Raw genomic sequence first — 9,628 nt, 5'->3', positions numbered from 1 at the left:
TAGATACTGTAGCTAGCCACCACCACCTAATAATTATCGTTAAAAAAAAAAAACGTCATTTCCATCACAATAAACTAAAGCGGGAGGAAACAGTCATAAAGTGGCTTAAACTCCACATAATTGATGTCAGCGGAAATCTAATTAGATTTAAATCAAATTTTTGCAATACCGATGTCGGCCTTCTACAGCTGCGGTGGAAGGTAGCAGAGCTACAGGGGTGTTTGTCAGAACAGTCCCGAGACACGAAAATGTCTGTAGAGTCAAACGGTTTGGCCTACTAACTACACTGAACAAAAATATAAACGCAACATGCAACAATTTCAAAGATTTTACTAAGTTACAGTTCATTTAAATAAATTAGGCCCTAATCTATGGATTTCACATGGCTGGGCAGGGGCAAGCCACGGGTGAGCCTGGGAGGACATAGGCCCACCCACTGGGGAGCCAGGCACAGCCATTAATGAGAATGGCTGGGCCAGTCTCCCCAGTGGGCTTTATTACAGACAGAAATACTCCTCAGTTTCTTCAGCTGTCCGGGTGGCTGGTCTCAGACGATCCCACAGGTGAAGAAGCCGGATATGGAGGTCCTGGGCTGGTGTGGTTACACGTGGTTGTGGTTGTGTGGCCAATTGGACATACTGCCAAATTCTCTAAAACATTGGAGGCGGGTTATGGTAGATAAATTAACATTACATTCTCTGGCAACAGCTCTGGTGGACATTCCTGCAGTCAGCATGCCAATTGCACGCTTCCTCAAAACTTGAGACATCTGTGGCATTGTGTTGTGTGGCAGAACTTCATCTTTTAGAGTGGCCTTGTATTGTCCCCAGCATAAGGTGCCCCTGTGTAATGATCATGCTGTTTAATCAGCTTCTTGATATGCCACACCTTGCAAGTGGATGGATTATCTTGGCAAAGGAGAAATGCTCACTAACAGGGATGGGAACAAATTTGCACACACAATTTGATAGACCTTTTTGTGCGTATTTAACATTTCTGGGATTTTTTACAACACAGGAGGTTGGTGGTACCTTAATTGGGGAGAACGGCCTTGTGCTAATGACTGGAGCGGAATTATGGAATGGTATAAATTACATCAAACACATGATTTCCATAGGTTTGATGCCATTCCATTTGAGCGGTTCCAGACATTATTATGAGCCATTCTCCCCTCAGCAGCCTCCTGTGCTTTACATGTTGCATTTATATTTTTGTTCAGTATAATATGAGCCCTCTATGGAAAGATGACTCTCACAAACACATACATGTCAGTTGTTTTGCCTACAAGACTTGTCTGAAGATAGAACGGTACAAGTAAAATAAAAAAAAATGGAAGTACAGTAAATATGGAAGTAGTTTAGTGACAAATAGGGGTTAAATATTGGTAAAACGATATATCAAAATATATGTATACAGTTGAAGTCAGAAGTTTACATACACTTAGGTTGGAGTCATTAAAACTCGTTTTTCAACCACTCCACAAATTTCTTGTCAAAAAACTATAGTTTTGGCAAGTCGGTTAGGACATCTACTTTGTGCATGACACAAGTAATTTTTCCAGCAGTTGTTTACAGACAGATTATTTCACGTATAATTCACTGTATCACAATTCCAGTTGGTCAGAAGTTTACATACACCGAGTTGACTGTGCCTTTAAACAGCTTGGAAAATTCCAGAAAATAGTGTCATGGCTTTAGAAGCTTCTGATAGGCTAATTGACATAATTTGAGTCAATTGGAGCTGTACCTGTGGATGTATTTCAAGGCCTACCTTCAAACTCAGTGCCTCTTTGCTTGACATCATGGGAAAATCAAAAGAAATCAGCCAAGACCTCAGGAAAATAATTGTAGACCTCCACAAGTCTGGTCCATCCTTTGGGAGCAATTTCCAAACGCCTGAAGGTACCACATTCATCTGTACAAACAATAGTACGCAAGTATAAACACTATGAGACCATGCAGCCGCCATACCTCTCAGGAAGGAGACGCTTTCTGTCTCCTAGGGATGAACGTACTTTGGTGCGAAAAGTGCGAATCAATCCCAGAACAACAGCAAAGGACCTTGTGAAGATGCTGGGGGAAACAGGTACAAAAGTATCTATATCCATAGTAACACAAATCTATAACCTGAAAGGCCGCTCAGCAAGGAAGAAGCTACTGCTCCAAAACCGTCATAAAAAGACCCAGACTACGGTTTGCAACTGCACATGGTGGTAAAGATCGTACTTTTTGGAGATTTGTCCTCTGGTCTGATGAAACAAAATAGAACTGTTTGGCCATAATGACCATCATTATGTTTGTAGGAAAAAGGGGGAGCCTTGCAAGCTGAAGAACACCATCCCAACCGGGAAGCACAGGGGTGGCAGCATTATGTTGTGGGGTTGCTTTGCTGCAGGAGGGACTGGTGCACTTCACAAAATAGATGGCATCACGAGTAAGGGTAAATTTTGTGGATATATTGAAGCAACATCTCAAGACATCAGTCAGGAAGTTCAAGCTAAGTCGCAAATGAGTATTCCAAATGGAAAATGACCCCAAGCATACTTCCAAAGTTGTGGCAAAATGGCTTAAGGACAACAAAGTCAAGGTATTGGAGTGGCCATCACAAAGCCCTGACCTCAATCCTATAGAAAAGTTGGGCAGAATTGAAAAAGTGTGTGCGAGCAAGGAGGCTTACAAACCTGACTCAGTTATACCAGCTCTGTCAGGAGGAATGGGCCAAAATTCACCCAACTTATTGTGGGCAGCTTGTGGAAGGTTAACCGAAATGTTTGACCCAAGTTAAACAATTTAAAGACAATGCTACCATACACTCAATTAGTATATGTAAACTTATGACCCACTGGGAATGTGATGAACGAAATAAAAGCTGAAATAAATCATTCCCTCTACTATTATTCTGACATTTCACATTCTTAAAATAAAGTGGTGATCCTAACTGATACAGTGAATTTTCACTAGATTAAATGTCAGGAATTGTGAAAACCGTAGTTTAAATATCTTTGGCTATGGTGTATGTAAACTTCCGACTTCAACTGTATGTATATACTGTATATATATGTATATATTGGTTGGGCTAAACTGTTGGGAATCAAAACAGGTGGGGCTCTGCCCACCTGCCCTGAAAAACGGGTCGCCACTGGCTTAGCTCCTAATCCTTGCTGATGAAAAGCATACCCATAACATTATGCAGTACCACCATGTGTTGAATTTGCCCAAAACATAACGCTTGGTGTTCAAGACAAAAAGTTAATTTATTTTCATTTTTTTTTTGCAGTTTTACTTTAATGCCTTATTGCAAAGAGGAGCATGTTTTGGGGGGAAAAAATCTGTACAGGCTTCCTTCTGTTCACTCTGTCATTTAGGTTAGTATTGTGGAGTAACTACAATGTTGTTGATCCATCCTCAGTTTTCTTCTATCACAGCCATTAAAACTCTGTAACTGTTTTAAAGTCACCATTGACCTCATGGTGAAATCCCTGTGCGGTTTTCTTCCTCTCCGGCAACTGAGTTAGGAAAGACGCCTGTATCTTTGTCATGACTAAAACTATTAATATGCCATCCAAATTGTAATTAATACCTTCACCATGCTCAAAGGGATATTCAATGTTGTTGTTTTTACCCATCTACCAACAGGTGTCCTTCTTTGCGAGGCATTGGAAAACGCCCCTGGTCTTTGTGGTTATATCTGTGTTTGAAATCCACTGCTTGACTAAGGGACCTTAGAAAAAAAATTACCTTAATTGTATGTGTTGGGTGCAGAGATTAGGTAGTCATTCAAAAATCATGTTAAACACTATTATTGCACACTCTGAATCCATGCAACTTAATATGTGACTTGTTATTCAAATTTTGACTCCTGAATTTAGGCTTGCCATAACAAAGAGGTTGAATACTTATTGACTCAAGACATTTCACCTTTCCATGTTTTATTCATTTGTGAAAATTTGTTAAAACCCAATTTCACTTTGACATTATGGGATATTGTGTTTGGGCAAGTGAACCAAAATCCAAATGTAATCAATTAAAAAATGAGGCGGTAATGTAACAAAATGTGGAAAAAGTCAATTGGTCTGAATACTTTCCGAATGCACTCTACGGTAACCAGATCATGACAACAATTAAGTCTTTGACCACGCTATGTTACTTTGGTGAGTAAAAAAATCATACTTCCTACCCTTTAACCTCTTAAGAATCGGACCCTTTTTTTCAATTTCACCTCAAATGACATACCCAAATCTATCTGCCTGTAGCTCAGGACCTGAAGCAAGGATATGCAAATTATTGATACCATTTTTAAGGAAACACTTTGATGTTTGTGGAAATGTGAAATTATTGTAGGAGAATATAACACAATAGATCTGGTAAAATATTGTGTTTTTTTTGTTCCATCATGTTTGAAATGCAAGAGAAAGGCCATAATGTATTATTGTAGTTCAGGCTCAATTTAGATTTTGGCCACTAGATGGCAGCGGTGTGTGTGCAAAGTTCAGATTGATCCAGTGAAACATGTCAAAACTTAACAATATTTTGTATCAAGTCTGCCCAAATGTGCCAAATTGGTCAATTGATACATTTTCAAGTACATACTATAGAGAACATACAAAATGATATGGTAATGCAACATTTAAGTTTACACACTCCCAGGGATTTCATACATGATGGATCATTAGCTTATTCACTAACTTTCACACATCTAGATGGCCGGGCGGGGTGGGTGTCGAGCCCGGGACAGCAGGGTTTCAAACTGTAGAACCCAGTTCCTACATTTGAATATACACTTTGATTTAATCAAAAAAACTATGCTATATTTTATCTCTGGGACCCTCAGGATGACAAATCAGAGCAAGATTACTGAATGTAAGTACATTATTCACCTTCAGTGGTGAATGTATGAAACCAGTTGCCGTGATAAGTGTTTTGTTGTTGTGCACTCTCCTCAAACAATAGCATGGTATTTCTTCACTGTAATAGCTACTGTAAATTGGACAGTGCAGTTAGATTAACAATCATTTTATATTTCTGCCCATATAAGACATGTCTATGTCCTGACAAAATGTGTTGTTACTTACAGTTTTCCACGTTGATTCAACGTCATCAGATGTCAAAAATATATTTTGTTGTCATTGTTGAAATGACATGGAAACAATGTTGATTCAGCCATTTTGTGCCCAGTGGGTGGGCTGCAAGGATCTCTTTTTTTTTTACACTTTTCCACTTTAAAAAAAAAACATGAACAACATTTGGTGGTTACAAATGGGTCTTCTCTGACCACGTTCTGAGATATCAGGATATGTGCGTTGACTGTTTCAGGATGTATTTAGTGTTCACTTTTGCATTCTCTTTAGATCTCTTCTGTGTTTCCCGGTGTATGTGGGCTGAGCGGCGGGGCAGCTGCTTCTGTGTGATTCCTCATGCATACTGTAGTATATTGGGGATGCCTCGTATGAGCTCTTTAAAATGCACCAGGTGATAGTATCCAGGGACCCTTGGATGCCATGTTTCTAACAAAACAACTGGGAAATTCTGAACTTCCCTTCATGAGATGCATGTAGGCCTTGTTACTGGCTGGTTTTAGTTGAGCAACTGTGTATGTATGTAAAACAATGTTGATGATACATATAAATCACAAACCAAAAATAACATGTAAAAAAAGCACTGTCCCGCTCTGGAAAGACAATGTAAATGCCTGTCTATTACTTTGGGGAACAAATCCCAATTTGCATGCATCTGTAGTTGGGATTTGGCCCATCACATCATGTAATCCCCTTTGTTATGGAAAAGACATGTAGAATGGCGTCGGAGGGGATGGCAGCCGTTTTACGGGCTCCTAAACAACTGTCCTATTTTGTTACTTTTTTCGCACATAATGTTGCTGCTACTGTCTCTTATGACTTCTGGACATCAGAACAGCGATTACTCACCTCAAACTGGACAAAGATTTTTTCTTTAACAAGTCCGACGCAAAGGATATACTGCTTTCTCAGGAACGTGCCCAAATCACCGTCATTTGCGTGAAGAAAAGATGGCGGAAAAGCGGGCGGAGGTTGGGTTGTCTTCTGAGAATTCGTAGGCGAGTGAGTAAACGTCCACTACCACCCGTTCTATTGGCCAACGTGCAATCATTGGAAAACCAAATGGATGATATACGATCAAGATTATCCTACCAACGGGACATAAAAAATTGAAATATCTTATGTTTCACCGAGTCATGGCAGAACGACGACATGGATAATACAGAGGATTTTCAATGCATCGGCAGGAAAGAGAAACTACATCTGGTAAGACGAGGGGCAGGGGTGTGTGTCTATTTGTCAATAACAGCTTGTGCACAATGATATTAAAGAAGTATTTAGGTATTGCTAACCTGAGGCAGGAGACTACACTATCTACCAAGAGAGTTCTCATCTATAATATTCGTAGCCGTCTATTTACCACCACAAACTGATGTTGCAACCCCTATTACCAGTCTTTTCAACCTCTCTTTCGTATCATCCGAGATTCCCAAAGATTGGAAAGCTGCCACGGTCATCCCCCTCTTCAAAGGGGTTGACACTCTAGACCCAAACTGTTATAGACCTATATCCATCCTTTCTAAAGTTTTCGAAAGCCAAGTTAATAAACAGATCACTGACCATTTCGAATCCCACCGTACCTTCCCCGCTGTGCAATCCGGTTTTCGAGCTGGTCACGGGTGCACTCAGCCATGCTCAAGGTACTAAACGATATCATAACCGCCACCGATAAAAGACAGTACTGTGCATCCATCTTCATCGATCTGGCCAAGGCTTTCGACTCTGTCAATCACTGTATTCTTATCGGCAGACTCAACAGCCTTGGTTTCTCAAATGACTGCCTCGCCTGGTTCACCTTCTTCTCAGACAGAGTTCAGTGTGTCAAATCGGGGGGCCTGTTGACCGGACCTCTGGCAGTCTCTATGGGGGTACCACAGTGTTCAATTCTCAGGCCAACTCTTTTCTCTGTATACATCAACGATGTCGCTCTTGCTGAGGGTGATTCCCTGATCCACCACTACGCAGACGACACCATTCTGTATACATCTGGCCCTTCTTTGGACACTGTGTTAACTAACCTCCAAACGAGCTTCAATGCCATACAACACTCCTTCCGTGGCCTCCAACTCCTCTTAAACGCTAGTAAAACCAAATGAATGCTTTTCAACCGCTGCCCGCACCCGCCCGCCCGACTAGCATCACTACTCTGGACAGTTTTGGCTTAGAATATATGGACAACTACAAATACCTAGGTGTCTGGCTAGACTGCAAACTCTCCTTCCAGACTCATATTAAACATCTCCAATCCAAAATGAAATCTAGAATCGGCTTCCTATTCCACAACAAACCGATCCTCAACTTTGGCGATGTAATTTACAAAATAGCTTCCAATACTCTACTCAGCAAACTGGATGCAGTCTATCACAATGCCATCTGTTTTGTGACCAAAGCCCCTTATACCACCCACCACTGCGACCTGTATGCTCTAGTCGGCTGGCCCTCGCTACATATTCGTTGCCAGACCCACTGGCTCCAGGTCATCTATAAGTCTATGCTAGGTAAAGCTCCGCCTTATCTCAGCTCACTGGTCACGATAACAACACCCACCCATTGCACGAGGTCCAGCAGGTATATCTCACTGGTCATCCCCAAAGCCAACACACCCTTTGGCCGCCTTTCCTTCCAGTTCTCTGCTGCCAATGACTAGAACAAATTGCAAAAATCTCTGAAGCTGGAGACTTATATTTCCCTCGCTAACTTTAAACATCAGCTATCTGAGCTGTTGATATTATCCAATTGATATGCTCAATTGGATAATCTGATTTCATCCTTAACTTCTCTAGGGTAGGGGGCAGCATTCGGAATTTTGGATGAAATGCACGCCCAAATTAAACTGCCTGCTTCTCGGGCCCAGAAGATATGATATGCATATAACTGGTATATTTGGATAGAAAACACTCTAAAGTTTCCAAAACTGTTACAATAGTGTCTGTGAGTATAACAGAACTGATTTGGCAGGCGAAAACCTGAGAAAGATCCATTCAGGAAGTCGTTTTTTTGTTGGTTTTGTAGTTTTCTATTCAATGCCATTAGGGTATCCATTGACTTAGGACTCAAATTGCAGTTTCTATGCCTTCCACTAGATGTCAACAGTCTTTAGAAATTGTTTCAGGCTTGTATTCTGAAAAATGAAGAAGTAAGAGCAGTCTGAATCAGTGGACCCTAAAGTGTCACAGAGCTTTATCATGCGCATTGAGGCAATCTCCATTTAAAAGTAGTCCATTTTATTCTACTACTTCTATGAGTTGGTAAACAAACAGAAAGGATGCTTAGACCTACTGCCGTCGGGAGTGTGTTGTTTGAACCGGTATAAAGCCAAGGTTGACGATTTACTGCCACCTGCAGTTATGGAATATTTGCTTATATAATTTATTGGCTGATCTTCCTGATGACCAGGATGGAATTATGTGGTCCATCCTTAACCCATAGGAAGTCCAACCAAGTTGACTACATAAAAATAGTGAAATTCCTCAATAGTGCAGCCCAATGCTATACTGAACAAAAACATAAACGCAACATGTAAGGTGTTGGTCCCATGTTTCATGAGCTAAAATAAAAGATCCCACAAATCTTCCATGTGCACTAAAAGCGTATTTCTTTCAAATTCTGTGCATCCCTGTCAGTGAGCATTTCTCCTTTGCCAAGATAATCCATCCACCTGACAGGTGTGGCATATCAAGAAGCTGATTAAACAGCATGATCACTACACAGGTGCACCTTGTGCAGGGGACAATAAAGGGCAACTCTAAAATGTGCAGTTTTGTCTCAAGTTTTTAGGGAGTGTGCAATTGGCATGCTGACTGCCAGCATGTCCACCAGAGCTGTTGCCATAGTATTTAATGTTAATTTCTCTACCATAAGCCACCTCCCAATGTCGTTTTAGAGAATTTGACAGTACGTCCATCCGGCCTCACAACGGTAACCACGCCAGCCCAGGATCTCCAAATCTGGCTTCTTCACCTGCGGGATCGTCTGAAACCAGCCACCAGGATAGCTGATAAACTGGGGGTTTGCCAAACCAAATAGTTTCTGCACAAACTGTCAGAAACCGTATCGGGGAAGCTCATCTGCATGCTCGTTGTCCTCACCAGGGTTTTGACATGACTGCAGTTCGGCGTCGTAACTGACATCAGTGGGCAAATGTCACTGGCACGCTAGAGAAGTGTGGTCTTCATGGATGAATCCCAGTTTCAACTGTACCGGGCAGATGGCAGATAGCATGTATGGTGTCGTGTGGGCAAGCGGTTTGCTGACGTCAACATTGTGAACAGAGTGCTCCATGGTGGCAATGGAGTTATTTTATGGGCAGGCATAAGCTACAGACAACGAACACAATTGCATTTTATCGATGGAAATTTGAATGCACAGAGATACCGTGACGAGATCCTGAGGCCTATTGTCATGCCATTAATCCGCCGCCATCACCTCATGTTTCAGCATGATAACGCACGGCCACATGTTGCAAGGTACTGAACACAATTCCTGGAAGCTGAAAATGTCCCAGTTCTTCCATGGCCTGCATACTCACCAGATATGTCACCACCCATTGAGCCT

This window comes from Salvelinus fontinalis, chromosome 25, assembly GCF_029448725.1.
Source record: "Salvelinus fontinalis isolate EN_2023a chromosome 25, ASM2944872v1, whole genome shotgun sequence".
NCBI lineage: Eukaryota > Metazoa > Chordata > Actinopteri > Salmoniformes > Salmonidae > Salvelinus > Salvelinus fontinalis.
This window is presented reverse-complemented; position numbering follows the sequence as displayed.